General features: G+C 42.1%; 1 protein-coding gene across 6 annotated transcripts in view; it reads left to right on the forward strand.

Moving 5' to 3' along the window:
- Window positions 1-14,599, forward strand: part of ETV6 (ETS variant transcription factor 6) — a 279,774-nt gene that overhangs the window by 84,414 nt on the left and 180,761 nt on the right. The window lies entirely within an intron of this gene.

Raw genomic sequence — 14,599 nt, forward strand, 5'->3', positions numbered from 1 at the left:
TGGGGACTGACAGCAATGGCAGAAACTTGATGGGTCGTGAATGTCACCATAACCTGTAAGCTACACAGGAGCCACCCGAGAACTCCTCCATTCATGGTTGTAACTTCGAAGAAATGCTTCCCAGTCAGAGGAGGTACTTAGCAGAGGCTGCAGGCATCTGAACAGACAGATGCAGGAAAAGTTGAAAGGGAAGGTTAAGGGAGAAACATACTCCTCATCTCCGTTCTCAAGAAATGGCTTAAAGGTTGTAAAAGGATTCTGCTTTTAAGCTTGAGTCACTCATTTGACTTCTGTGGGCCTTGCAATTTCTCTGGTAAAATTAGAGAATATGACCAAGATTATCTCCAAGGACCTGTCTTACTTTTTAAATTTCCTAATTCTGTGAAAAATGCTTAAGAAGGCCTCAGACTGATTAAGAATTTAGGGGTGTAAGTTTAAGTGGGGATACTGATAAAAGGGCAGGGGATGTTACTGTAAGAGCAATGGAAAAGTGTCTGAGTAGCGTAGCATATCCATTTGTGAGAGGAGTAATTAATTAGAAAATGAAGGCAGAATCCACATCTTCACAAAAGTTTCCTATCTCCTGGTTTGGATGAGTATATTTAATGTGAACTAAGTTGCATGTGGGCTGTCTAATCTGGGCATCTGACTTCTGAATCCTTCCCATAACTAAGCCCCGAGAGATTTCCAATCATGCCCATAAGGTAATGCAATTTGGCAAGAGGATTTGGACTTGACGAAATCTCTTGTCCTATTTGGCATCCAGAAAAGGCTGACTTGCCTAATTTGAAAATAAATTGAAATCAAAAAAAATTTAAAAAAACCTCTGGTTGTTCCTTGTTTGATGAAATACCATAGAAAACTATTAATCTTTTTCCATACCCCATTACTATGGAGAATATGTTTTTACCACTGACTCTTCTAAGTATCCGTCCTTAGTTTCCTGTCCTTCCCTGCCACAGGTTCCAGGAAGGCTAAATCACTACAGCATGGTATTAAATCATAGAAATACATGTGTATTTTGTACCACGTGGGTCTGCTTGCATTCCTAACATCTGCATTAGTATTAGTTTTCTATTGCTGCATAACAAACTGCCACAAATTTAGTGGTTTAAAACAACATTCATTTCTTATCTCAGTTTCTTTGGGTCAAGAATCTGGATACAGTTTACCTGGGTCATCTGCAAAGGGTCTCAGAAGGCTGTAATTAATGTGTTAGCCAAGGCTGTGGTCTGATCTGAGGCTTGACTGAGGAAGAACCCACTTTGTTAGCAGAATTTAGTACCTTGTGGTTGTAGGACAAAGGATTTCAGTTTCTTATTAGCTGTTGGTTGGAGGCTTCCCTCTATTCCTTACTATGTGGGCCTCCCAACCTAGACACCCACAACATGGCAGCCTGCTCCTTCAACACTAGCAAGGGAGTTTAATGTTTTCCTGTAGCTCATATTTCTTTATAGGTGTGACCTCAATTTTTCCCCTAATACCTTTGTAAGATAGAAGTAGGGAGAACCAAGATAGATCCAAAAAGGCTGAATGAAATGCCTGAGATTGAGCTGGTGGTTGCATTGAACAATATAAATTGATTAATAACAATTTATTAATTGTGCCAGGCACTGTGCTTCATGTCAGTACATTCTTGTTTAGTTCTTAGCACAACCCTTTGAGTTAGGTATTACTACTACTAAACTATTTAACAGGTAGGGATGTTGGGGATTAGAGAGGTTATGTAACCTGCCTAAAGTTCACAGACAGAAAGTGCACAGCCCAGATTTGAACACAGGCAGATTCCAGAACCCACTATCATTGCACTCTGAAGATCTCTCCATTACAGCACAATGCTGCCATGTTCAGGATTCTTCCTATCTTTTGTTAAATACTTAAGTTCCTGCAATATTGCAAAGGGATAATTGTAATAGGTTGCCCCTTTCAAAGTGCTTTAATAAAATGAAAGGACAACATTCTTTCTTTTCTGCTTGAGCCAGGCTTTCTCATTTTTCTGAAGACATCTAGGATAAATGGAAGGAAACCAGAATTTAGTGGGGTTTGCATGTATTGATAACAGTTTTGCTGAATACACATCCAAGAGCTAAAACATGCTAACTCTTCAAAATTGGTAGAATACAGCTTGCTCATTTTAATTCATTTAAAAATGTTCATTTTAATTAAGCATTACCCATTTTATTATTCCATAAAACACGAATCATCTGGAAAAGGCAGCATAGGTCTATTTTTCCAGCCTATAAAACTATATGTAGATGGATCTTGATGAGGGATGTACAAGATTTAATTAGAAACTGAAATTTTAGAGTAAAAAAATGCAGGGGTGTGTGTGTTTCTTCTATATTTGTGGAAACCCAGAGAGCTATCCTGCAGGATACTTGAAAATATATATAAATACAGAGGAGAAATAAAGTGCGGAGAAGGTTTGTTGATTATTGAGCTTTTTCATGGGTGATAGAATGGAGCAGCTGTAGGATGGAGGTAAAGAGGATAGGAAAATGCTCTTCTGGGTCAGACCCAGCCCCACATCCCAAAATGTTGTGGCCACCCTCTGTGTTATGTAAAACGTAGGAAGGTCCTCCCAGCTGGAGGACCTTCGAGTATGCTGCGTTCCCCCTCCTCATTCACTAGGGAGGATGCAAAGGTGCAAATGGGCCAAGGTCATGCATTGGACTTCCTTCATTAAACTGTTATGAATTTGCCTTCCCTGAGCTCCTGTTGGAAAAATGTCTTGAACTTACTGTTGTTGTTTCTCCTACTGCGTTTGTATTTCTTTTTATAAACCTTAGTCCAAGTCAGCCCAGTGCTGTAGTTATTTGTGTATCTGTGTCATTCTCCCTAGGATGCCCTGGGCCATTTTTAATCAACTTTGATCCCCTTTCAGTGCCTTGCATGAGGCCTGGAACATTGGAGGTACACACTGTGTATTGACTGAATTGAATGAAAGGTATTTGAATATACAGTTGACTCTTGAGCTACATGGGGGTTAGGTTGCTGACCCCTCACACAGGAAAAATATCTGTGTATAACTTTTTAAAAAATAAATTTGAGGGTACAAGTGCAATTTTGTTACATGGATATATTGTGTAGTGGTGAAGTCTGGGCTTTTAGTATAGCCTTCACCCTAATAGTGAACATTGTACCCAATAGGTAGTTTTTCAACCTTAACCTGCCTCCTATCTTTGGAGTCTCCAATATATGTTATTTCCCTCTGTATGTTCCTGTATACCCATTCTTTAGCTCCTGCTTATAAGTGAGAACATGCAGTATCTTACTTTCTGTTTCTGAGTTACGTATATAACTTCTGAGTCCCCAAAAACATAACTACTAATAGCCTACTGCTGACTAGAAGCTTTACCGATAACGTAAATGGTTAATAACACATATTTTGTTTGTTATATGTATTATATACTATATTCTTATAGTACAGTAAGCTAAAGAAAAGAAAATGCTGTTAAGAAAATTATAGGAGAAAATACATTTGCCGTCCATTAAGTGGAAGTGGAGCATCATAAAGGTCTTCATCTTCATCATCTTCATGTTGAGTAGGCTGAAGAGGGCTTGGTCTTGCTGTCTCAGGGTGGCAGAGGTGGAAGATGCAGAGGAGGCGGGAGGAAAGGCAGGCCACTCGGTGTAAATTTATTGAAAAAAATTCACATATAAGTGGACACACGCAGCTCAAACGTGCTGTTCGAGGGTCCACTGTATTTTATCTGTTTGTTTCCTACTGTGGAAGACAGGGCTTCCAGCCTTTAGTTCTAAAACTTCTGTTGTAAGGCCTTGAGGAGGATCCTCTCATTCCGGTAATCTGAGAGTTGGTAAACAAATTCAAAGCCACTGTATCACTGTCCTTTATGTACCTATGTTTTTTTTTTTTACTTTTTTTTTGCCATTTCTTTTTTCTTTTGCACTTTAAAAATCGTGGTAATATATACATAATATAAAATTTGCCCTTTTAACCATTTTAAGTATACAATTCAGTAGCATTAGGTACATTCACATTGTTTTGCAACCATCAGCGCTCTCCAGAACTTTTACATCTTCCCCAGCTGAAACTCTGTCCCCAGCAAACGCTGGCATGCCCTTCTCCCCTCCCCCAGCCCCTGGTAATCAGGGGTCTTCTTCCTGTTTGTGAATTTTGACTACTCCAGGTCTCTCGGTCAGTGGAATCTCATTTGACCTTTTGTGACTGGCTTATTTCACTTAGCATGATGTTAAAAGGTTGATCCATGTTGTAGCATGTGTCAGAATTTCATTCCTTTTTGGCAGCCATTGTCTTAAGACTCAAGAGTTTAAGTGTTTTTAGTCTCTGTAGCCAGAGGTAGATTTTTCTTCCAGCTCTGTGCTTGGGCATTTCCCAAAGCGAAACTTCCAAAGGCACATCCTGTCTTCCTGAGTGGTTTTCTTTGAGGGAGCTGAGTAGCAAAACTGAGGCTATTAATGTTCGCTTAGTAACTGAGCAGCTACTGTGTATCAGGGGCTCTGCCTGTGACCAGGGAGTACACGGTCTTGTAGAAGAGAAAACCGGGTACTCAGCTAACTGTGGTACCATGTGCTAGATCTAGCCAAAGGAGGAACAGAGGGCCCTGCGTGATCTGCTCAGGACCGTGAGGGAGAGGTAAGAAGAGTTCAAAGGAGAGGTCATATTTCAAACAGACCTTGAAGCTGTTCAAGGCAGAGAAGAAAAGGGTGGTGTTCCACGAATGGCCTGAGCTAAGGCAAGTGGAAACACGAGGTTTGTTGGAAGAATAGCAAGGACAGCCTGATGTTTATAGAAAGTGGAGAGAGTGTGGGGAATGACATTAGGGCATATATGAATGCCATGCTAAGGATTGGGGGACAGGTAACTTGGAGGCCTCATGCAGTTAGACTGACCCCGTTCGATCTGTGGGTTGACAGGAGGGTGTGAATGGATTGGAATGGGAGAGACCACTGTGTGGGGCAAGTGGGAAGGGAGCGTGGTTGCAGCATTTTAGGCCAGAGATGATGAGGGCCTGAAGCAAGGCAGTGAGAGAGAAGAATTTGCTCGTGGTCAGGTGCATCGGGCCTGTTGACAGCAGAGTTTGTTGGACTGCTCCCACCTATTGCTTTTTGTGTTCTGAAGTTTTTATAATTTCAATTCCAGTTTAGAGGTCTGTTTTTAGAACATTTCTCCAATCTTATTATACCCATAGTGGCAAGAATGAATTGATTTGTACAAGATAGCTGGACAGGTTCCTACCTTCAGGCTTTCTACCCAGTTGGGCACTTGGAAGGATAGTTTTTCATAGTCTTCATGGGCTAAGTGATTGCATATAATATACAATAGCTGGAGTCTAACTGTAATTAAAACAGGTTAGCCAAGCTACAGGAGAAGTATCCCCCCCATCCCCGCCCCCATGGCCCTTCCCCACTGCCTGTAATCTCTTGGTAACAAAAGAAATCAAACAAAAATTTCATGCAAAGGTATAAACATACTTTGAGTCATCAGAACCTACCTAGTGGTCCATAGAACCTTGGCTGTTCATGAAGGGCTTTGATAGTAAGCTTACCAGGAAGACATAGTCGTTGTTCATATGCAGTTTCTATTCTGAACTGTAAAATGTGAGAGATTACTTTGGAAAATTAGAAGAAAAAATGAATTTAATCAGGATTCTTAAAAGGTTACATTTATCATGCCTGTAATCCCAACAATTTTGGAGGCTGAGCCGGGTAGATCGCTTGAGCCCAGGAGTTTAAGACCAGCCTGGGCAACATGGCAAAACCCTGTTGATACAAAAAATACAAAAATTAGCTGGGCGTGGTGGCACATGCCTGTAGTCCCAGCTACCTGAAAGGCTGAGGTGGGAGGATGACCTGAGTCCGGAGAGGTTGAGGCTGCAGTGAGTCAAGATCGTGCCACTGCACCCCAGCCTGGGTGACAGAGTGAGACCTCCTCTGGAAGAAAACAAAGAAGTGACATTTATAGGAGGGTCCCAAACATACAAATATGGAAAGTGAAAATACTACTTGCTACAGGTACTGAAAGAAAATACTCAGGAGTCATTATTCAACTGAAAGCAGATTGAGGAAAAGGTGCTGAAATATACTAAAAATAATGAGTTTCAAAGAAAATCATCTTTTGTTAACCTTTGCATTAGTCAGTCCTTATTTTTTCGTTTTAGTCACTCCTTTACAACAATGTGTATAAATATAGAAGATGAAGTGTGTTAAAAATAATTTAAGATTTGGAACATGGGTTTTCAAAGGAAAGGTTAGAGAAATTTGGGGATTAAAATGGACATCATCTTCAATATTAAAAAAAAAACAGAAGGATATTTACAAACAAGCCAATGAAATGATACCAAGAAGTTTATAACACATACTCTGCCCTTATGGGGCTTTCACCTAGCGGCCATGTTTCCATTGTGCAGTTAACTACTCAGTTATTTTTTATTTCCCAAGAGCACTAAGTGAAAGCAAATGCATGTTGTCGTGGGGGCTATTCTGAATGATCAATAGAGCCCACCAGAGTCCCTTATAACTAACTACCCATTAGCAGATGTGGAGTTTCCTTCTTGGGGATGGAGGGGACTGAGTCGGGGAGCTTCCTGGATGGGAGTTTGAACCAAATAATCTTAATTATGTAATTCCTTTCAATTTTAAGATTTGAGGGCAACTTTAGAAAGAGATAAGTAATTGACTGACCAACTTTATAAAGAGATCAGTAATTGACCACCCTTGGAGTGTAAGAGTCAACACCTAAAATAGATGTTTATTTCTAATATTTTGAAAATAGAAGAAAAAGGAAGAAAGGAGGAAAGACAAGTTATCTAGTGGAGACGATGAATTTTCAGGTCATCCCTCTAGTTTTTATTTTAGACTTGTGTCTTTCGTTGAAATTATTACAGCTTGCATGTATTTTGTCTGTTTACTCATTATTTCGTCTGTCTCACCGTTCCAAGGTAAGCACCATGAAAACGGACTGTGTCTTTTTAGTTCTTTACTGTGTGTCTGCCGTCAAGCCCAGTGTTGACACATGGTAGGTACTCAAGACATGCTGGCTGAATGAATCAGTGAGTAGTGAAGGTGGACCATGGGGAGAAGAGTGCTGCAAATACCAGAGAGAAGGAGAAGAAGGAAGTGGAGGGGATAGCGGAAGAAGGGGAAGAGGAGTGAGTTTACAAGGCCTTTTTTTCTTTTTTTGACAGAGTCTCACTCTGTTGCCCAGGCTGGAATACAGTGGCGTGATCTCAGCTCACTGCAACCTCTGCCTCCCAGGTTTAAGCGATTCTCCTGTCTCAGCCTCCCGAGCAGCTGGGATTACAGGTGCACGCCACCACAACCGGCTAATTTTTGTATTTTTAGTAGAGGTGGGATTTCACCATGTTGGCCAGGCTAGTCTCAAACTCCTAACCTCAAGTGTTCCGCCCACCTTGGCCTCTCCCTTGCTGGGATTACAGGTGTGAGCCACCATGCCCAGCCTCCAAGCCCTTTCTTTTAAAAAATAAATTTTATTGTTTATATTTGAGATTTACAACATGATATTATGGGATACATATAGCTAATAGAATGGGTTGCTATAGTGAGGTAGGCAACCATTCTCACAGGGGTTTGCGTGTGTGTGTGTGTGTGTGTGTGTGTGTGGGACAAGAACAACTAAAATCTACATATTTAACAAAAATTCCTAATAGAATATAGTTTTATTAAGCCTTAAAAAAGGAGATCTTGCCATTTGCCACAACATGGATAGACCTAGAGGACATTATGATAAGTGGCATAAGCCAGATACAGAAAGAAACATATTGTATGATCTCACTTTTATCTGAAATATTTATTTTAAAAGCTCAAATACACAGAGACAGAGAATGAAACAGTGGTTAATGCCGGTGGAAATGGGGAGATGTGGGTCAAAGGACACAAAATGGCAAGTGCACAGGATGAGCGTGTCTAGAGACCTAATGTACAACGCAAAGACTAAAGTTAACAAGGCCTTTTGGTTCTGTTGCTGTTGTTGCATTACGTAATAGTGTGCTAAGAACAGGAGACACATAACGTCATCTAAAAAACAGGAGATGAAGTGGGCCGGTGCCCAAACATGCTAGCTCTGGGAAACAATTCAGGATGATTTGCCACTGAGTCAGGTTTGTTAATTTTTTCTACAGTAGCCAAAGGCTCTCAAAAAATCAAGGTTTCCTGGTTTATAAATAATCTCTGGAGGGGTGTGTGTGTTTCAGGCATCTGACTCCTTTATTTATATTCTCTGCCCTGGCCTTCAGATGATTTTCGAGCAGCTTTCGATTAGATTATCTGCATTGGGATAATGGAGCAATTTTGCAGCAAACTGCTTTGGACTGTTCGACTCTTCTCAGCCTGAGTAGCCAAAAAATAATAACTTGATTTAGTCTGGTCTAGCCTGCTGTAGTCTGACTTAAGGATATAATATCCCAGACCTTAGACACTTGACTTAATACATTAACATATTAACAAAAGGGTAAAACAAAATACTAGAAGAAAACATAACAAAAACAGCACATTATTTTTCGGGCATTTGACTTGAACCACAGGGTGCCCTCATAATGAAAAGAATATTCCAAGGGAAAGATGAGAGGGCAATTGAGACAACCCTAAGCCCCTGTCTGCCCACTCAAACCCTCTGGCCACCACTGTACTCTCTCCACCATGAGAAAGCAGGCCAGGAGTCAGTTCAGCTGCCTGTGTTTAAGTGCTTTTAATATCCATGGAGGCACAGAGAAATGAAAGCAGGAGCCTTGAATCTAGGTTTTTCCAGAATCCTTTTGAGAGACTTATTGTAGCGGCAGGAGCTCCATTTTGGGGGGTCACCCCCTGAACTTTGATGGTTTTCAAATCGTTGGAGGGCCTTGGTCTTAGTGGCTCAGAGGTCCCCTGCCAGGACTTCTTTAGGATGGGGATGATAGGAAGCGAACGTTCCTTCTGTTGAGGTGCATCAGCCTTGCATCTGAGTTCTTGATGTCCTCAGGCCTGGCTTCCCAGTTGGTTAAAGGAATGAAAATAACAACGCCTTTCATTTGCGGTGCAGCTTTAAAAATATTTGCTTTTGCTATCTCATTTTATCCTGATAATAGCCATGTGAGAAAAGCAAGATGGCAGTCTTACTGTCCTTGTACACATGGAGAAATAGATGCACAGAGGTTAAGTTGCCCAGTTTAGTAAAGGGCAGAGCAGGGACTAGACTCCATGTCTCTTCGCTGGAAGAGCCCAGCACTATCACATTGCAAGATTGTTTCTTGTAAAACAGTCCTGCATAAAAATAAAAAAGAGTAGAGAGCATGATGTGAATTTCAGCTTTTAGAGGCTGCTGTCTGTTTTTCATAGGTTAAATAGTGAATCAGTGTGCTCTGAGCTTCCATGAGGGGCAGCCCTCCTTACCTGGCAGGTTACTGAGTTTTCTAATGACTTCAGTTTTAGGTGCTAGGAGGACAGTAGGGCCACCTGCACTGTTTTGTGAGCAGGACAGATAAGAGGCAAGTGGAGAGGGTGGGAGAGCACTGGCTTGCATCATACAGCCCAGCTGCCCTTGCAGGGCCCGACTGTTACAAGCCAGGTATTTCTAGGACGATTGCATTCCTAGCCATATCTGTTTTCTTTCAGATGGGGCGTACAATTTACCTTTTGAGTTCTGTAAATGGAATCGAGGTGAAATCTTTACTCTGGTGCACATATGACCTGCGGGTTGATGCTGCTTGTTTGGAAAGCCCTCTACTTCACAGCGAACAGTTTGTACTGTCAGGTAGACCTCTCTGCCAGAGGACCAACTCCTGTGTATTTGAAAAGGAAGACAAACCTGTATTTTGTAGAAAGGGTCTATTGTTCCCAGGGGGTGGTTGTGGCCAACTTCTTGGACTCCTTTGGCTGACTCTGAAGAAGGAATTGAAGTCAGAATGCTAATCACTGACTTGCACAGGCCTCAACAATCAAACCTCAGGGAACTCAGAAGAAAGTAAACAAGAGCGCTCAATTGCAGAGTCTTGAAGAAGAGCAGCTGTGTAAAGGAGGCTAGACGTGAAAAAAAACGTGTTGGAGAGGAAAAAAAATCACATTCCCTGCTTCTCAAATGGGAAGTCTTAAAAATAATAAAGAATCCTGAGCAGCGGGCTCATTTCCCATGGGCAGGCTTGCTGTGGCAGGCAGGCTCACCTGCTGGAGGTGGTCTCCTGGCTTAGAATGGGAGCACGCCTGTGGGAATCGCAGCGCTTCTCTACCTGAGCTGGATGTAGATTGTTTGAAAATCCTAGTTGTGCACTGCGTCTCCATCGATCCCTTTCATGCTCTCACTTGTTCCTTTAGTTCCAAATAGCAGGCTGGTGTTGAGAATTCTGTCATCATGGGGCGTTTTTTTCTAAATGTGAGAAATGTCGGAAGCATGGGTGTTCTCACATTGCTTTAGCCACTGATGATTTTCCTTTTAGTGTAAGGAAAGAATGATTTTCTTCTCAATTTCTCCCCTCTAACCACCTGCGTGTAGATTTATGGATTCTAATCGGGACCTTTCTTTGATTCAGTGCCAGGTACACAGGCCCCGAGTCGTATGTGGCAAGTGGCCAAGGGGATCGGTCCTGGAGAACGTCATGGCAGACAGGCATTGGCCATGGAGTGGTGATCCCTGGCTCTGGTTCTTCTCCGTCCAGTGACCTGGCATGTCACCTCACAGGGCCATATTTACCCTGTTAACTGAGAAACTGAACTAGAACATGCTTATGATAATTTTAATCTCAATTTTCTCTCCTCCTATCTTATGGCAGTAAAGTGACCTTTTAGCAGGATCAATTTATAAGCCGTTTGAAGTCTATCTTTTCTTCCCTTAGCAGTTGTATTTGTGATTTTCTCAGCCTGATTTTAAGTTATTCCATTATAATTTTGAATGTTCTGTTATGCTTCTCTCTGTGGTGAGCATACATCGAAAGCTGTACATTTCCTTCAGTGTAACCTTTGTTTCCAACAGGAGAGAGCTCTCACTACCACATCCAGCCTTGATCTCTTTAACCTAAACTGGAATAAGCCAGACAGAGCTGGGGTTCATGGGACAGATGGGAGCATCTCAAGTTTAGGGATGGGGAGTCTCAGTGAAAAAAAAAAAAAAAAAGAACAAGAATGTAGACTTGGAATTTGAGAACAGATAAAGCAGTCCTCACTTGTGCTCTGCAAGGGAGTGCTGTTGTCTTCTAAGGTATTGAACAGACTGGGTGGGAAAGCTGCTGAAAGACTGGAAATTTGGGGATTTAGCAAGAAGTATAATGGTGCCATAACTGCGTTTTCTTAAGGAAACTTGGAGCTGAGGTGCCACCTCCCTGGGAGGGACTTTTCCACTGGCTTCTTGCAGTCTGGACATCACAGACGGCCCAGACTCCCCCCGTCTTGTGTACTTTCCCTTCTACAAGCCTTGCTGTGTTATCACAGGTACCACTTGTAGGCCAGTATCGTGGGGGATGGACATTGTTTCATTCTAGGCACATTCAGGAATCGTATATGTACCCTGCCTCGCTTCTGATCTCAACTTTTGGAGCTGTTAGTGACTTCCAGAAAGCTGACACCCAGCGCCACTCAACCAACCCTGCTTTTCTGCTGGTTTATTTTTGTTATTCCTACCCCCACTCATCTTGCTTTTCAGCCATCAATGAGAATTTATTGAGTTACTCAGACACTCACTCAGACCCTGTGGGAGAGTAGAAAGATGTGGAAGAAACTGTCCCAGAATTTTGAGGGACTTAAAATCCATTCGAAAAGGCAAGGTCTAAGCACATGAAAAGTTACCTAGCAATATCAGCTCATGAATGGAGAGACAGTTGATCAGAGAAAGAGAAATGTCTGTTCAGGAGTGGTCAGGGGAGGCTGCATTTAGGTGATGGACTCGCGTGGCCTGAAAGCTTGATTCCTTCTCCCCCACATTGTATTCTATATGTAATATTTGATATATACGCAAGAAGCTATGTGAGTTACAAAGCATGATGATACAGTGAACACCTATGAACTCACAACCCAACATAAGAACCAACATGACTGATATTGATACCCTACCTATATACCTCTACCTTCTTCCTCATTCTACCCCTGCCTTCCTATCCCAGTTAGCCACTGTCTTAAATTTTACAGATTTTATTCCGTTCCTTTTTTTCTTTTTTGAAAGCTTTTGATCTTTTCTTCTCTCCTCCTCCTCTCCTGTCCTCTCCTCTCCTCTCCTCTCCTCTTCTTTTCTTTCTTTTCGAGATGAGGTCTCGCTATGTTGTGCAGGCTGGTCTGGAACTCCTGAGCTCAAATGATCCTCCCACCTTAACCTCCCAATAGCTGAGAATATAGGCCTGTACCACTGCACCTGGCTAGATCTCATGTTTTCTTTGGAAATCTCGTAATTGTGATGTAGGATCTCTGAATGCAGAACACCTAGGGCACAAGTGATGCTTAATTTTATGTGTCAACTTAGATGGGCCGCAGTGCTCATATGTGTGATCAGATATTCTTCTGGATGTTTCTGTGAAGGTATTTATGGAAGAGACTAACATTTAAATTGGTGGACTTTGAGTAAAGCACATGGCCCTCCATAATGTGGGTAGGCCTCACCCAATCAGTTGAAGGCCTGAATAGAACCGAAGAGGGAATGCCACAGCAGATGGCCTTCAGACTTATACTGCACCACCGGCTCTTCTCTGGGTCTCCAGCCTGCTGGCACATCTTGCAGATTTTGGGCTTGTCTGCCTCTGTAAGCACATAAGCCAGTTCCTTAAAATAAATATCTGTGTGTGTGTATGCATTTATATATACGCACACCACCCTATTGGTTCACTTTCTCTGGAGAACCCTGACTAATACAGCATATCACACCTCTCTGCATGCCACGTAGGTAGCACTGCAGAATTAATTTGCAGAGTATTCTCACATCGGGAGGTCAGCAGTATATTAGGCGCATATCAGAAAGGCATTTGGATGATTCTGGCCTACACCATGGAAGAGAAACCTTGATTTTCTGTAAAAGTAAGGCCAGCATTTTTTGGAGGACTCTTTTCTCCCTTTTAGTATTCTGTCCCCTCCCAAAGCTCCATGGCTTTCTCTGGTCATTCAGAGACCCTTATTCCCTCCCCAGCACACATGCACACTCATGTCTATGGTTTCCCGTACCTTCTGTGTGGAGCCCTGGTTCTGCCTGTTACAAGGAAAGGCATTTAGTTTCTCTGACCTCCTGTCTCCTCAGATGTCAGTCTGTATTTATTATGTGTCACCATGTACTAGATACTGATTTAAGTGCTTTGCCTGTTTATTCCATAGTATTTTCACAACAATCCCAGGTGGTAACTACTATCATCTTGTTCATTTTGCAGTGAGAAAATGGCAAGAAAGTCATAGAAATGGGATTTGAGTCCTGGTAGTCCAACTTTAGAGCGCTTGCTTCTGACACTTCTGAAACACATTATGAACTGGAAATCGCTCTACAAATATACACTACTGTTAGTATCACAATGCTAGTATTATAGTGCGCCTATTGCCTTGGGGCCCTGCGCTCTGCTAGTTGATAGCTAGGGCATTTTTGGAGCTGATGCAGGCTAATGAGGGTCATTGATAGGAAAGTATTGCTTTTCCTAGAAAGCTCTGGTTCTTTGGCAGAAGCCTTCTGGTGGCCACAGTTCCTGAGCCCTAAGAAGAAATCCTGTAGGGTACCTCTAGGACATGATGGTTAGTGGATGTGTAGGGTCATGAGTCTCCTCTCTGGTCATGTCAAGAAAGCTGCCCCCTACTTTCTGTTTAAGCAGATCCTGGAGGCTGCAGGATAGCCCATTGAGACTAAGTGGAGACCAGGCATCTGTATCTAAGCAGAGACCAGGCATCAGGTGAGGAAGCCTTAGCTTGGAGGGTCAGAGGCCTCAGCTAGACTTGGTAAATATTTGGCACTTCCTCTCCCTCACAGGACCATAGCAAATGTTAAATAATCACAGCACTCTTTAGTTTGACCACCACTAATCGATTGAGTTGGGCAAATAGCATGGAAGGTCTTTGCCTATTCTTTGGGAACTCTGGGTGTCCCCAGAGAATTGAGTCTGGCATTAAGTTTTGCCTCTCCTTTCTCGTTTTCTTTTCCCAGCCATATTTCTCCAGGTTTTCAGCACAAACTCAACCCGTTATTTTTGTTTCTTCAGTGTCTTTAACTCTTTCCCTGCCTGTTGAGATGGAGTCTCACTCAGTTGTTTAGTAATGGCAGTACATTGAGAAGACCATCACACAGCAAGAGTTCTAGGAGTTTCTTTGCCTGTGAGGTTAGTTTTCTATATTTCATTTGTGGAGGGAACAGAAGTAATCCCATTTAAGTGTGGAAACTTTCTTTTTGGAACATTTTCCTTCCTTTTTCTTCATACATCATGGTTCCTTCTCTCCTGCACTCTCACATAGACACCAGTATATAGAGATACTGTTTCTAATCCTGAAATTCCTTTTTTGAAGAAAAGAGAACATTGTGTGCCATTGTTTTCTGCGGGAGATCTATGCTGCGCTTCTGTTTTCCAAACATTTATCCTTAAAGCATTTTCAGATGTCAGTTAAACAAGGGAACAATGGCCCCTGGGTCCTGTTAGGGACATACTCTTAATGACTGTAAAATGAATAAGGTATAGAGGAA

This window comes from Gorilla gorilla, chromosome 10, assembly GCF_029281585.2.
Source record: "Gorilla gorilla gorilla isolate KB3781 chromosome 10, NHGRI_mGorGor1-v2.1_pri, whole genome shotgun sequence".
NCBI classification, from domain to species: Eukaryota; Metazoa; Chordata; class Mammalia; order Primates; family Hominidae; genus Gorilla; species Gorilla gorilla.